The sequence below is a fragment of the Anguilla anguilla genome, chromosome 5 (assembly GCF_013347855.1).
Source record: "Anguilla anguilla isolate fAngAng1 chromosome 5, fAngAng1.pri, whole genome shotgun sequence".
NCBI lineage: Eukaryota > Metazoa > Chordata > Actinopteri > Anguilliformes > Anguillidae > Anguilla > Anguilla anguilla.
Genome location: NC_049205.1, coordinates 24,845,498 through 24,861,259, shown reverse-complemented (window position 1 = coordinate 24,861,259; position 15,762 = coordinate 24,845,498). Strand labels below are relative to the sequence as shown.

The following is a 15,762-nucleotide window of genomic DNA, read 5'->3' as shown; positions in this document are numbered from 1 at the left end:
CAACATATCTACTGAATATCATGATGATCATATGAAATATTGATGACTTATGGCCAATTTTGTGCTAAGAGACGCTGTCGGATGACTTAGTTACGTCGCCATGGATGTGTCCTGGCCACTTCCCGTCAAGGCCTTTACTATGTCGTAACACTTAGATGGCATGTCATAACACTTAGATGGTCCGGTGTGCATGCACAGCTGCAGTGTTTCTGCGCCGCAACTAAAAAAGGCGTCACAGTAGTGTTGTCATGATACCGAAATTTTGACTTTGATACTGATACCAGGTTTAGTATTACGATACTCAATACTGAAATGATACTTGAAACTTAAACGGTGCTAATTCGATACTCGGTACCTAACAATACAAAAATTACCTTAATAGATCAGAAACGTAATGTCCACAAGGGTTGACCTCATTTTCGAATTCATGGTTTATTAACAACCTGGTTCATTTACAACCTGTAAGCTGAAGTCTCGTCAACATATTAATATGCATAGGCCTATAGTGTTACACTGAACAATAGAAAAATATGTTAAATATATTTCAAAAATTAAACAGTTGTAAATAAATAATCTTTAAAACAGGTCTTTCACCTTTAAATAGATTTAAAAACAGCATATTTTAATAACAATATAGCATCTATCTATAATAAAATATTTCCAAATTGGAACACCTATTGCTACTGAAGTGAACTGAGTCAAAGCTTGCGCTGTTTCAGGGAAGTGAATGTACAAGCGCAGGTCACCTCACTTGGCAACCTTAGTTGCTACTGCCATCTAGCGAAGATTCTGACAAACTACACTTTTCATCCTCTAAATCAGTAAATCAGACACATTTCCCTGGCTTTTACAATTGACGCAGAACTACCGAACGTCGGAAAATTCAAATACGAAACCGTTTTTTTTTTTTTTTGTTTTTTTTAAGTACCGAGAAAGTGCTGAAGTTTTGGTATACTGTGCAACACTATGTCAGTCACATATTCCAATCCATTGCTCATTTTAGCAGAGAATGCCCATTTCAGAGCGCCTCAGAGACAGATAGAATAATAACACATAAATACACATTTCAAATAATAAATACGACATTGAGAAAAAACGAAACAAAAAACGAAACAAAAGACGAGTTATCAAGTCGCGACCTACGCGCAGAGCAGCCGACCGTTTTATTTATTTATTGGCAGATGAGAAGCAACAGGAATCACAAACGGATTGTCCAAGACAATATATGACCACTCAGTCGCAAAAGGGACATCTCTACGCGTGAAACCAGTGGTAAGATTGTATAATTATTCAAAGTTTAGTCCCAGATATTGAATGTAGAATGACAGGGCATAATTGTCTCGTTTATTTCGTTATTCAGTGAGCAGCGTTTTCACTGCTGTATTGGCATTTTTCAGGGCTAACGCCGGATTTATCTTGTTGCTACGGAATATTACAGTAGCCTACATTACAGACATTTGGCAGACGCTCTCATCCAGAGCGACGTACAACAAAATGTATTACCATAACGAGGAACAAGTGTGTCGAAAACCCTAGAGGGCAGTAGCCTACCGTTCTAAGTGCAGGGAACAACCGCATAATTAGGGGTCCAAGCAGCGAAGCTGGTGGAACCCTATTGTATCTGTTAGGATTATTATTAGGGGTCCAAGCAGCGAAGCTGGTGGAACCCTATTGTATCTGTTAGGATTATTATTATTCTTATTATTTTTCTCCGCTAAAAGTGTCTGAGGCTCAGCAACCGTACGTCCTAGAGGAACCAAATTTGGCAGGTGGGTTCCTATGACCTCCCACTACTCAGGCACTAAAAATCACATATGTCAGCCAGATGGTGGCGCTATAACAAAGGGTAACGCGTACAAGGCCGTAACTCCCACATCATAAGTTAGATCAACACAAAACTTCATCGACATATGTATCTGAACGTGCTCTACAACTTTGCCATTGGCCCCACCTATGTCCGCCATATTGTTTGCCCGCCATTTAGACTTTTTAGTTGGGGCGTGGCAGTTTTCTCCGCTAAAATGTCTGAGGCTCAGCAACCATAAGTTGTAGACCAACCAAATTTGGCAGGTGGGTTCCTATGGCCCCCCACTACTCAGGCACTAAAGATCACCTATGTTGGCCAGATGGTGGCGCTATAACACGAGGGTCATACTAAAAGGCCATAACTCCCACACCGTAAGTCAGATCAACACAAAACTTCATCGACTGATGCATCTGAATGTGCTCTCCAACTTTCCTATTGGGAGCACCTATGTCCGCCATATGGTTTGCACACCATTTGGACTTTTTCATTAGGTGGGGTGCGGAAAAGCTGGAGCTCCAAATCTAAACGATTACGACATCGAGTAAACTTCTTTACGGCAAGCGACAACCATGGCGACGCAAGTAATCCGACACCGTAGGTCTAGTTTTTAGCAGTGAGGAGACGGTCTGACAGTGCCACCTAGCGTGCATGCTAGGATAGGCTACCCAAAGTTTCTTAGTAAAAGCTTTCTGAGAGGATGGATAATTACTTTTCTTTGGCATGGATCCATTTGAAGACAGTATCGGGTGAGTTCGTTAAGTCTTTAAAGCTGTCATTATGCTGAGAAATAGCTAAACCATTTCATTGATAGGTTCTGAGTTTCTGTGCAAACGCGCGAAAACACGCTCGTATAATGAAACAATGACGGTAATACATATATAGTCCGCTTTGTTCCGTTGCTACCATAACATAACAGACTATCTTGTTTCTCGCTGCAATTTCTAACATTGAATATTCACAAAATATGCAATTTATGCTGTACTCTGTCAGTGTCTAAATAAATAATACGCTACGGTAAAGCTTTGAGAGGATGAATCATTACTTTTCTTTGACATGGATCCATTTGAAGACAATAACGGGTGAGTTCGTTTGCTCTTTAAATCCGTCATTATGCTGAGAGAAATCGTATTCTCAATGTAATCTCTAAATTAACAGTAAGGTTAGGGTTGTAACTAGTTAGCTGTTTCGTGGGTGACTTAATTAATGCACTCGTCTTAACTATTGCTTGTACTTTCGCATAGACTGCGTTGTTGCTGTACTTGTTTGTGTTAGTGTTAATCAGTTTAACCTACAGGGTCCAAGTTGGACTATGCGGTTGTTCCCTGCACTTGGAACGGTAGGCTACTGCCCTCTAGGGTTTTCGACACACTTGTTCCTGATTATGGTTATACATTTGTTGTACGCCGCTCTGGATAAGAGCGTCTGCCAAATGCCTGTAATAAAAATGTAATGCAATATTCCGTAGTAACAAGATAAACCCGACATTAGCCCTAAAATATGCCAATACAGCAGTGACAACGCTGCTCACTGAATAACGACATAAACGAGACAATTTTTCTTTAATTATACCATGTCATTCTACAGTCAATATCTGGGACTAAACATTGAATAAATATACAATCTTACCATTGGTTTTACGCGTAGAGATGTCCCTTTTGCGACTGAGTGGTCAGCGCAACGGAATATTTTCTTATCGCATTCACTTGCGCATTGTGGCGTAGCATAAAAGACGATTCACCTAACTAAACGTTGTCAACGATTTTCATAATTTCTTGTAGAGTACTATTATTACCGAGGACTTCAGGGCTTAGCTAAGCCATTTCTTTGCTGATAGACCTATCTGACATCGTTTTCTGACGCAAAACAGAAGCGGATAGGACTTTGTCATTGATTTTCTGTCTCTATACTAGGCTACTAAACACAGATAAAATGTCATGTTGCTATGTAAGTATTACTGCTCAAAATATTTCGGTTATATACGTTCTTTTCGTTATATACGTTCTTTTTGAAATTGGGTGTCTTTAAATAGGTTAGTGGTATTATATAATGTGGATTTTTCACACTGCAATGTAAGCGTTAGTGTAATAGTTTTTGTGACCCATGGAACAGTGATGACGAGAGTGTTGGAACGTTGTAAAAATGTGGTGGACGGTTGAAAATTATTTTAGTCCCATCTCCATCCGTCATTAGGCTACGCTGGGAATTAGCTAAACCATTTTTATTGATAGTAATTGAGTTTCTCTGCAAACGCGCGAAAACACGCTGGTATAATAAAACAATGACGGTAAATATAGCCTATAGTCCGCCTCATTCCGTTGTTACCATAATATAACAAACTTTCTTGTGTCTACAGCTGCAGTTTCTCGCTGCAAATACTACTGAATATAAACAAAAGACGCAAATGCTGTAGTCTGCCAATGTCTAAATAAATAATAAGGTATTCTTCGCGCAGCACGCATGCTAGCAGGAATGTCCAGTTGATTTTTCGTTTCGTTTTTTTAATGTCGTATTTATTAGGCTATATGAAATATGTATTATTATCCTATCTGTCTCTGAGGCGCTCTGAAATGTGCATTCTCTGCTAAGTTGAGCAATGGATTGGTATATGTGTCTGACGTAGTGTTGCACAGTACACCGACACTTCAGCACTTTTTCGGTACTTAAAAAAAAAAAAAAAAAAAAAAAGAAACGGTTCCGTATTAGAATTTTTCGACGTTCGGTAGTTTTGCATCAAATGTAAAAGCCAGGGACATGTGTCTCCCGCATTACCGATTGAGAGGATGAAAAGTTATGATTTGTCAGAATCTTCGCTAGATGGCAGTAGCAACTAAGGTTGGCAAGTGAGGTGACCTGCGCTTGTGCATTTTTTCGTGGTTGATACAGCGCAAGCTTAGACTCAGTTCACTTCAGTAGCAATAGCTGTTCTAATTTGTAAATATTTTATTATAGGAAGATGCTGTATTGTTATTGAAATGTGCTGTTTTTAGATATATTTTAAAGTGAAAGACCTGTTTACAGATAATTTACTTTACAATTGTTTAATTTTTGAAATATATTTAATATAGGTTTCTATGGTTTAGCGCTGTAACACTATAGTCCTATGCTTATTGATATGTTGAACAGGCTTCAACTTAAAGGTTGTTAATAAACCGGGTTTTTAATAAACCGTGAATTCGAAAATGAGGTCATCCCTTGTGGACATTAAGGTAATTTCAGTATCGTTTGGTACCGAGTATTGAATCAGTATTGTTTCAGTATCAATTATCGTGATACTACACCTGGTATCGGTATCAAAGTCAAAATTTTGGTATCGTGACAACACTAGTGTGACGCCTTTTTTAGTTGCGGCGCAGAAACACTGCAGCTGTGCATACACGCCGGACCATCTAAGTGTTACAACATAGTAAAGATTTTTAGGGGAAGCGGCCAGGACACATCCATGGCAACGCAACTAAGTCATCCGCCAGCGTCTCTTAGCACAAAATTGGCCATAAGTCATCAATATTTCATACGATCATCATGATATTCAGTAGATATGTTGGGTGAAGGCATATGATCATGAGGACAGAGCCATTTTAAAATCGTTCCATAGGGGGCGCGATGCTGCCAATGCTTGGACCCCTCCCAACGCCGCTTGCGGCTTTAATTATTCTTATTATTTTTCTCCGCTAAAAGTGTCTGAGGCTCAGCAACCATAAGTCCTGGAGCAACCAAATTTGGCAGGTGGGTTTCTATGTGCCCCCACTACTCAGGCACTAAAAATCACATACGTCGGCCAGATGGTGGCGCTATAACAAAGGGTTTTGCGTAAAAGGCCATAACTCCCACACCATAAGTCCGATCAACACAAAACTTCATCAACATATGCATGTGAACGTGCTCTATTCCTTTGCCATTGGGACCACCTGTGTCCACCATATTGTTTGCCCGCCATTTTGACTTTTTAGTTGGGGCGTGGCAGTTTTCTCCGCAAAAAAGTCTGAGGCTCAGCAACCATAAGTTGTAGACCAACCAAATTTGGTAGGTGGGTTCCTATGGCACCCCACTACCCAGGCACTAAAAATCACCTATGTCGGCCAGATGGTGGCGCTATAACAAAGGATCATAGTTTAAAAGGTCATAACTCCCACACCGTAAGTCAGATCAACACAAAACTTCATCGACTGATGCATCTGAATGTGCTCTACAACTTTCCTATTGGGAGCACCTATGTCCGCCATATGGTTTGCACACCATTTGGACTTTTTCATTAGGTGGGGTTCGGAAAAGCTGGAGCTCCAAATCCAAACGATTACGACATCGAGTAAACTTCTTTACGGCAAGCGACAACCATGGCGACGCTAGTTTTTATCAGTGAAAGCACGGTCTGACACTGCCACCTAGCGTGCATGCTAGGATAGGTGACCAAAAGTTTTTCAGTAAAAGCTTTCTGAGAGGATGAATAATTACTTTTCTTTGGCATGGATCCATTTGAAAACAGTATCGGGTGAGTTCGTTTAGTCTTTGAATCTGTCATTATGGTGAGAAATAGCTAAACCATTGTATTGATAGGTCGGAGTGTAGCACAGTGGGTAAGGAAATGGGCTTGTAACCGAAAGGTCGCAGGTTCGATTCCCGAGTAAGGACACTGCCGTTGTACCCTTGAGCAAGGTACTTAACCGAAATTGCTTCAGTATATATCCAGCTGTATAAAATGGATACAATGTAAAATGCTATGTAAAAAAAAAAATAAAAAATAAAAAAGTTGTGTAAGTCGCTCTGGATAAGAGCGTCTGCTAAATGCCTGTAATGTAATGTAAATAGGTTCTGAGTTTCTGTGCACACGCGCGAAAACACGCTGGTATAATGAAACAATGACGGTAGCCTAATACATATATAGTCCGCTTCGTTCCGTTGCTACCATAACATAACAGACTATCTTGTGTCTACAGCTGCAGTTTCTCGTTACAATTTCAAACATTGAATATTCACAAAAGACGCAATTTATGCTGTACTTTGCCAATGTCTAAATAAATAATACGCTCCGGTAAAGCTTTGAGAGGATGAATAATTACTTTTCTTTGGCATGGATCCATTTGAAGACAGTATCGGGTGAGTTCGTTAAGTCTTTAAATCTGTCATTATGCTGAGAAATAGCTAAACCATTTCATTGATAGGTTCCGAGTTTCTGTGCAAACGCGCGAAAACACGCTGGTATAATGAAACAATGACGGTAGCCTAATACATATATGGTCCGCTTCGTTCCGTTGCTACCATAACATAACGACCTACAGCTGCAGTTTCTCGCTGCAATTACTAATATTGAATATAAACAGAAGGCGCATTTTACGCTGTAGTCTGCCAATGTCTAAAATAATACGGTCCATTTGAAGACAACATCGGGTGAGTTCGTTTAGTCTTTAAATCCGTCATTGTGCTGAGAAATCGTATTCTCAATTTAATTTCTAAATTGACTGTAAGCTTAGGGTTGTAACTAGGTAGTTGTTCCGTAGGTGACTTAGTCTTAACTCGTCTTAACTATTGCTTGAATGTTCTCATAGACTGCGTTGTTGCTGTTCTTGTTTGTGTTAGCGTTAATCAGTTTAACCAACTGGGTCCAAGTTGAACTATGCGGATGTTTCCTGCACTTGGAACGGTATTTCTCTCTAGGGTTTTCGGCACACTAATTCCTGGTTATGGTTATACATTTTGTTGTACGTCGCTCTGGATAAGAGCGTCTGCCAAATGCCTGTAATGTAATGTAATGTAATGCAATATTCCGTAGCAACAAGATAAACCCGACATTAGCCCTAAAATATGCCAATACAGCAGTGAAAAGGCTGCTCACTGAATAACGAAATAAACGAGACAATTAAAAACAAAAATTATACCATGTCATTCTACAGTCAATATCTGGGACTAAACATTTAATAAATATACAATCTTACCATCGGTTTTACGCGTAGAGATGTCCCTTTTGCGAATGAGTGGTTATATATTGTCTTGGATAATCCGTTTGTGAAATGTCGGATATTTTCAAAAATAGCTGTGCGTAATACCACACCTGTTGCTTACGGCGTTGTCGTTCTTCTTAGTCCAATTTGGCTTGATTGACAATTCATTTATTCAGTAGGTGAGAGTATAAGCTTTCTAACGATGTATAACATGTCTGATTTGGCTTTTTGAATAGCGTTTTATAGGTCAGCTTAACCGAAAATTTTCTGATCTGCCAATGTCTACATAAATAAACCGGTAGGCTGCTCTGCGGTCAGCACGCGGGTCGCGAGTTGATATTAAGTCCTTTTTTTAGTTTTTTCTCAATGTCGTCTTTATTATTTGAAATGTGCATTTCGTGTCATTATTCTATCTGTCTCTGTGGCGCTCTGAAATGTGCATTCTCTGCTAAACTGAGCAATGGATTGGAATATGTGTCTGACGTAGTGTTGCACGGTATGCCAAAACTTCAGCACTTTCTGGGTACTTAAAAAAAAAAAAAAAAAAACAGAAAAAAAAAACGGTTTCGTATTTGAATTTCCCGATGTTCGGTAGTTCTGTGTCAAATGTAAAAGCCAGGTAAATGTGTCTCCCGCATTACTGATTTAGAGGATGAAAAGTGTAGTTTGTCAGAATCTTCGCTAGATGGCAGTAGCAACTAAGGTTGCCAAGTGAGGTGACCTGCGCTTGTGCATTCACTTCCCTGATACAGCGCAAGCTTTGACTCAGTTCACTTCAGTAGCAATAGGTGTTCCAATTTGGAAATATTTTATTATACATAGATGCTGTATTGTTATTAAAATATGCTGTTTTTCAATCTATTTAAAGGTGAAAGACCTGTTTTAAAAATTATTTACTTTACAACTGTTTAATTTTTGAAATATTTTTAACATTTTTCTATTGTTCAGTGTTGTAACACTATAGGCCTATGCATATTAATATGTTGAAGAGGCTTCAACTTAAAGGTTGTTAATGAACCAGGTTGTTCATAAACCATGAATTCGAAAATGAGGTCAACCCTTGTGGACATTATGTTTCTGATCTATTAAGGTAATTTCAGTATCGTTAGGTACCGAGTATCTAATTAGCATCGTTTAAGTTTCAAATATCATTTCAGTATTGAGTATCGTAATACTAAACCTGGTATCACTATCAAAGTCAAAATTTTGGTATCGTGACAACACTAGTGTGACGCCTTTTTTAGTTGTGGCGCAGAAACGCTGCAGCTGTGCATACACGCCGGACCATCTAAGTGTTACGACATGCCATCTAAGTGTTACGACATAGTAAAGGCCTTGACGGGAAGCGGCCCGGACACATCCATGGCGACGTAACTAAGTCATCCGACAGCGTCTCTTAGCTCAAAATTGGCCGCAAGTCATCAATATTTTATACGATCATCGTGATATTCAGTAGATATGTTGGGTGAAGGCATATGATCATGAGGACAAAGCCATTTTAAAATCGCTCCATAGGGGGCGCGATGGTGCCAATGCTTGGACCCCTCCCAACGCCGCTTGCGGCTTTAATTCAACTTGGACCTTGTAGGTTAAACTGATTAACGCTAACACAAACAAGAACAGCAACAACGCAGTCTATGAGAACATTCAAGCAATAGTTAAGACGAGTTAAGACTAAGTCACCTACAGAACAACTACCTAGTTACAACCCCAAGTTTACAGTCAATTTAGAGATAAAATAGAGAATACGATTTCTCAGCACAATGACGGATTTAAAGACTAAACGAACTCACCCGATATTGTCTTCAAATGGACCGTAGTATTTATGTAGACATTGGCAGACTACAGCGTAAAATGCGTCTTTTGTTTATATTCAATATTAGTAATTGCAGCGAGAAACTGCAGCTGTAGGTCGTTATGTTATGGTAGCAACGGAACAAAGCGGACTACATATATGTATTAGGCTACCGTCATTGTTTAATTATACCAGCGTGTTTTCGCGCGTTTGCACAGAAACTCAGAACCTATCAATAAAATGGTTTACCTATTTCTCAGCATAATGACAGATTTAAAAATTAAACGAACTCACCCGACACTGTCTTCCAATGCTTCCCGACGGTCAGACAGTCCCCTCACTGATAAAAACTAGACCCTACGGCAATAGTTAAGACGAGTTAAGTCACCTACGAAACAACTACCTAGTTACAACCCTAAGCTTACAGTCGATTTAGAGATTAAATTGAGAATACGATTTACAGCATAAATTGCGTCTTTTGTTTATATTCAATATTAGTAAATGCAGCGAGAAACTGCAGCTGTAGGTCGTTATGTTATGGTAGCAACGGAACGAAGCGGACTATATATGTATTGGACTACCGTCATTGTTTCATTAGACCAGCGTGTTTTCGCGCGTTTGCACAGAAACTCAAAAACTACCAATAAAATGGTTTAGCGTTTTCTCACCAAAATGACAGATTTAAAAACTTAACGAACTCACCCGATACTGTCTTCAAATGGATCCATGCCAAAGAAAAGTAATTATTCATCCTCTCAGAAAGGTTTTACTGAAAAACTTTGGGTAGCCTATCCTAGCATGCACGCTAGGTGGCAGTGCAAGACCGCCCTTTCACTGATAAAAACTAGACCCTACGGTGTCGGATTACTTGCGTCGCCATGGTTGTCGCTTGCCGTAAAGAAGTTTACTCGATGTCGTAATCGTTTGGATTTGGAGCTCCAGCTTTTCCGCACCCCACCTAATGAAAAAGTCCAAATGGTGTGCAAACCATATGGCGGACATAGGTGCTCCCAATAGGAAAGTTGTAGAGCACATTCAGATGCATCAGTCGATGAAATTTTGTGTTGATCTGACTTACGGTGTGGGAGTTATGGCCTTTTAAAGTATGACCTTCGTGTTATAGCGCCACCATCTGGCCAACATAGGTGATTTTTAGTGCCTGAGTAGTGGGGGGCCATAGGAACCCACCTGCCAAATTTGGTTGCTCCAGGACTTATGGTTGCTGACCCTCAGACACTTTTAGCGGAGAAAAATAATAAGAATAATAATAATCCTAACAGATACAATAGGGTTCCACCAGCTTCGCTGCTTGGACCCCTAATAAGAATAATCCTAACAGATACAATAGGGTTCCACCAGCTTCGCTGCTTGGACCCCTAATTATTTATGATTAAAGAACTGGGTGTCTGTGGCGACATTCCCGGGAAAAAATCACAAGCGGCGCATAGTTAGTGACGTGTTTTCCATCACCCATTAGTGGTTGGTCCTTCAGAGAGTGTAGGTGGAGCTAACGCAACAGGCTCGCTCTTCAACTCACTTGTGTGTGAGTGGCATACTGTTTTTTCAGGTGGCTGCCAGCGTTAAAATAACAGAGAAAGTAGGGGGGGTTATGGAATCCTAAAAAGTTTTTGTGTAACATGAGAGGTCATATTATTTGTTGATGTAGATTTCGTATTACATTTGATGACAATGTAACGTTACTAAATTACATAGCTATTTGCACAGCTAACGCTAGCTACCGGACCGTGTCAAGAAAGGCAACATTAGTTTAGACAACGTTGCGCACAGTATCCATCTCTCATATCAGGCAACGTTGCGTTAGCTAGCTAGCTAATGCAAATAACACAATCTAATGTCAGCTGACAATTATAAAAAAAACGTTAGCTAACGCTACCGACCGGTACCGACCTCGCAAACCGTTTCTCAAATGCAATGCTACCTTGTTGCAACGTTGCAGTGTAGCTAACTAAAGGCCAGTTCAGATCAATGATTCCCAACGAGACTGGATGCAACTTGCAAAATTCCAAGACGTCTGATTGTAAACGTTCTAAAACTGCACTTGGCGATTTGACAAGGTAGGTCTTTTGAGACCCCAGGCAACCGCTTCAGACCTCTGCTTCAGACGCTCTGTAACTAACCAGTTCACACCGCTACAATTTTCTCTGCAACATTGTAAAACTGTTTCGTCTTGTTGCGAATCATTGATCTGAAATGGCTATAACCTTACCGTTACTTACATTGCCATCAAGTTCATAATGATCAGAATAAAGCTGGGGTACAGGTGGAGCAGAGCCGGATCTGATTTCTGTGTAAAGATGTCAAGCCGGAGAAAACAAAATAAAGGAATACGGCAGTATGGATTAGCGTTGTTATTATTTTATTGCTAATTTAACACCCAGCTCAGCTTTTAGCTAGCAAAACCAGAAACACCAAGAGTAACATTTTGCAAGGCAGTTGTTTCAAAAATATCACGCAACAGTCATTCACGAAAAAGACTGTTTATTGTGCAGGAGATACATAATTGCACGAGCCACAGCGAATCCCGGAAATTCTTCTCTGCAGTGTGAAGATGTTCATACCAGGCAAAAGGTGGATAAAGAACGTTTGTGGAAATTGATCATCACTAATTCTACCCCAGGTCTGCTACAGCATTTTAACCCGGCTCAGCAGTGTAAAGACAGCTTAATTTAGCCTAATGTTAGACAATGAATGAGTATATGTACATAACGTTACTTTTATAACAACCATTTTTTATTCAGTAAATAATAAGTGTTATAGTTGGCGTGGCCCAGGTGCCAACTGACTGACGTCACACAGGCGACACTGGTTGGATCCGGTTGGATCTATGGGAAGTGAGGTCCAAAAACACACGTGCAACTACCACTTCTCGCCATTGGTACCGCCAAAGAGAACGAAACGGAAATCTTCGAGATTGTAACTTTAAATAAAAGATTCAAATTAAACTTTAGGTTGAGCGGACACCCTATTTATTTAAATTTTCTCTATTTAAATAATAGAAGTACAAACAGGGGAACTTTTTAGAATAAAATTATTTTGAAAACATTTTTTGAAAATTATTGAGGTACAGACTCCATAGATTCTGTCAAACCTCATTTGGTAATGCTTGGTTGACTGGCCTAGGACTAATTTGCGAAAATAGGTTTAGTAAAAAATTCAAAATGAAGGGTTGTCACAACAGTAAAAAACAGTTCACAACTAAAAGAGTAGGATGTACTAATGTAAATAATTTGATTTTGCATTAACCACAGCCAAAGATACTCTTTGAAAACCTGTATATTTACTATAGTGCCTCCTAATGGCAGACTGATCCCATTTTACAAGGCAGTGCCAAGTCAAGAGGTCAACATACTCACCAAGTTTCATGATGATTGGCCATTGCTAAGCTTGTCAAATTGCTAATGATGTCTGATTGGCTGATGTTAGCTATGTTTTTGAAGATATCTTTTGATCATTTAAAAAACTGGTTGGGACTTGTACACAGATGTAGTATGCTAAATTTTAACTTGATTGGTGAAACAATGAGTTATAGGCATGAGTGGCACAATGGTGCAGTGGGTCTTGGGTTCAAATCTGGACTGGGCTTTTCTGTATGGAGTTTGCATGTTCTCCCCGTGTCTGTGTGGGTTTCCTCCGGGTACACCGGTTACCTCCCAAAGTTCAAAGATATGTAGGCTAATCGGAGACTCTAAATTGCTCATAGGTATGAGTGTGTGAGTGAATGGTGTGCTCTGTGATAGATTGGCGGGCTGTCCAGGGTGTATTCCTGCCTCTCGCCCAATGCATGCAGAGATGGGCTCTAGCACCCCCCGCGACCCTGCCCAGGATAAGTGGGTACAGATGATGGATGGATGATTGGATGAGTTATAGGCATTTAAAATAATTTGCTCCTTACAGTACTACCTATTGGTAAAGGTATACCAAATCCTAAAAAATGTTCCACCAGCAGCCATACCACCACGCACTCTGCTCCTGCTGACTGGCTGAAGCTAAGCAGGTGTGGGCTTGGTTAGTACTTGGATGGGAGACCACCAGGGAATACTGAGTTGCTGCTGGAAGTGGTGTTGGTGGGCCAGCAGGGGGAAATCTTCCCTCTGGTCAAATAAACCCCAATGCCCCAGTGCAGTGACGGGGACACTGTGCTGTAGGAGATTCCGTCTTTCGGATGAGACGTTAAACCGAGGTCCTGACTCACTGTGGTCATTAAAGATCCCATGACACTATTCGCAAAGACTAGGGGGTTCCCCGATGTCCTGGCTAAAATCCCAGATCTGGCTCTCGCAAAAACTTGCCACCTAATCATCCCCTGATTTAATTGGTTAGGTGTGAATGTGTCTGAGTGTGAAGCAGGCAAAAGAGCACCCGTGCTCAGTGAACCTACCCTGGGTAAATAAAGGTTAAATAAAAAAAATAAAATAAATGCTGGCCTCACAAACAAGTCCAAGACTACCAAGTTTGGTGGGGATTGGACATATCATTTATGAGTTACAGCTGTCTTCGTAAAAATGACCACATCCACAACAATTGATTGATGTGTGGCAACCATGGCATGGTTTTGAAATATCAAAATGTTTAGATAATTCTTAAGGGTCAGACTCAGGAGATACTTTCAAGCCTAATTTGGTGACGATGGGCCAAACAGTTTAAGACTAGCTTGCAAACGTAGATTTTGCAAAAAATATAAAAGAGCAGGAAATCCGGTATTGTGGAAATGCAGGAAGATACTTGGCATGACCCAAGGAATCCAGGGAAAAAAATAATTGCAATTCTAGACTACATAGTTCAGGAGTTATGGGATAAAACATTAAAAGTTGCATTACAACAGGTATCATTGCAATAATCTGAGTTGTAGGGTGGCATAGGAAACATAGCTCTAAGATTTATGGTTTTTGCTGCCCATTCAGTTTTAATATATAACTGAAAACAGTAATTCAGGGACCAAGCAGCATTCAGCAATTACACATTTTAAGCTGCAAGGACACACATTGGCTGAATGGTAAAAAATAAATAAAATAAAAATCATACATGGTATTCGCAATCTTAGAGGTCAATAAATATACAAGTTTCATAATGATCATCCATTACTAAGCCTGTCACATGGCCACAGACAACTGACTGATGGCGGCCATATTGTTTCAGATATGACTTTATCATTGTACATCCAATGGCGGACTGAAACAAAGATAATGCATGTTTCAACTTGATTGGTCAAGCAATTGAGGAGTTAGAGGCATTTTTATTTATTTTCTGCTCACAGTACCGCCTATTTGTGAAATGCCACCAAGATTAGCAAGCTGCTTCACAGGCAATCACTGCATATGTATGCCAAGTTTTGTGATGATCAAAACATAAATGGGTCACAGCTGCTGTAGTAAAAATGGCCACGCCCACAACTGCTGATTAGCATGTAGTGGTCGACTGACATAGCTACATATTTAAAACAATATCAAGGACATCAAGTGAGCACTCTGGGCCTTGTTTCAGGAAACAGGATTACGGAGTTAGCCAGTTAATGAGTAAAACCCAGAACCCTCCCAAATCAGGAACATGGACTGAAGTAAAAAAGCTGTTCCAGGTTTTTCTCAGCGCAGTTATACAGCTAACTCATAACCCTGCCTTGTGAAATACCCCCCCTGTTGCCTACCAGGGGACCTGGGATTGCCATTCTGTGTGAAGTTCGCAGACCCCAGTGGTTGCCAACAAGCTAATTTCTCCATTGAAGTCCATTCAAAACTACGAATCTAAAATCTAATATTTCTTCGCACTGAACTAATTACTCTCCAGGCATAAATTTTTTTTCTGAGTCCACAAAAAAAGATATAAGATTTATTTAATTCCAAATTGGTCCGTACATCACAGTGAACGCATCCGCATACAGTACACGGGCACTCCCACGCATAAATGAGTATGAGGCTGTGCACTTGTATATATGTCCATTTTGTGCCTGTATCCATTGTTTTTATTGGCCGATGTTCTTACATTTCCAATGGGGATACATTCTTAGTGAGCTTGGAGCATTTGCGATGATGTAATCAGAAGAAGAAGGAAAAAAACACAAAATCCCCTAAATTTGGGGCTTTATTGTGTGGACGTGTGAAGTTGTTGGTGAATTGCTGAATCTGCTGAAATGGGGTCAGAAGGTACAGAAATGAATGTTTTTAAGGGCTGAGAGACAGTGGTCATTGTGGTTAATACTGTAGGGAATCCTG

At 40.1% G+C, this 15,762-nt stretch overlaps 1 protein-coding gene across 4 annotated transcripts in view; it reads right to left on the bottom strand.

Moving 5' to 3' along the window:
- map2k5 (mitogen-activated protein kinase kinase 5) overlaps positions 1 to 15,762 on the bottom strand; it is a 244,373-nt gene that overhangs the window by 53,693 nt on the left and 174,918 nt on the right. The window lies entirely within an intron of this gene.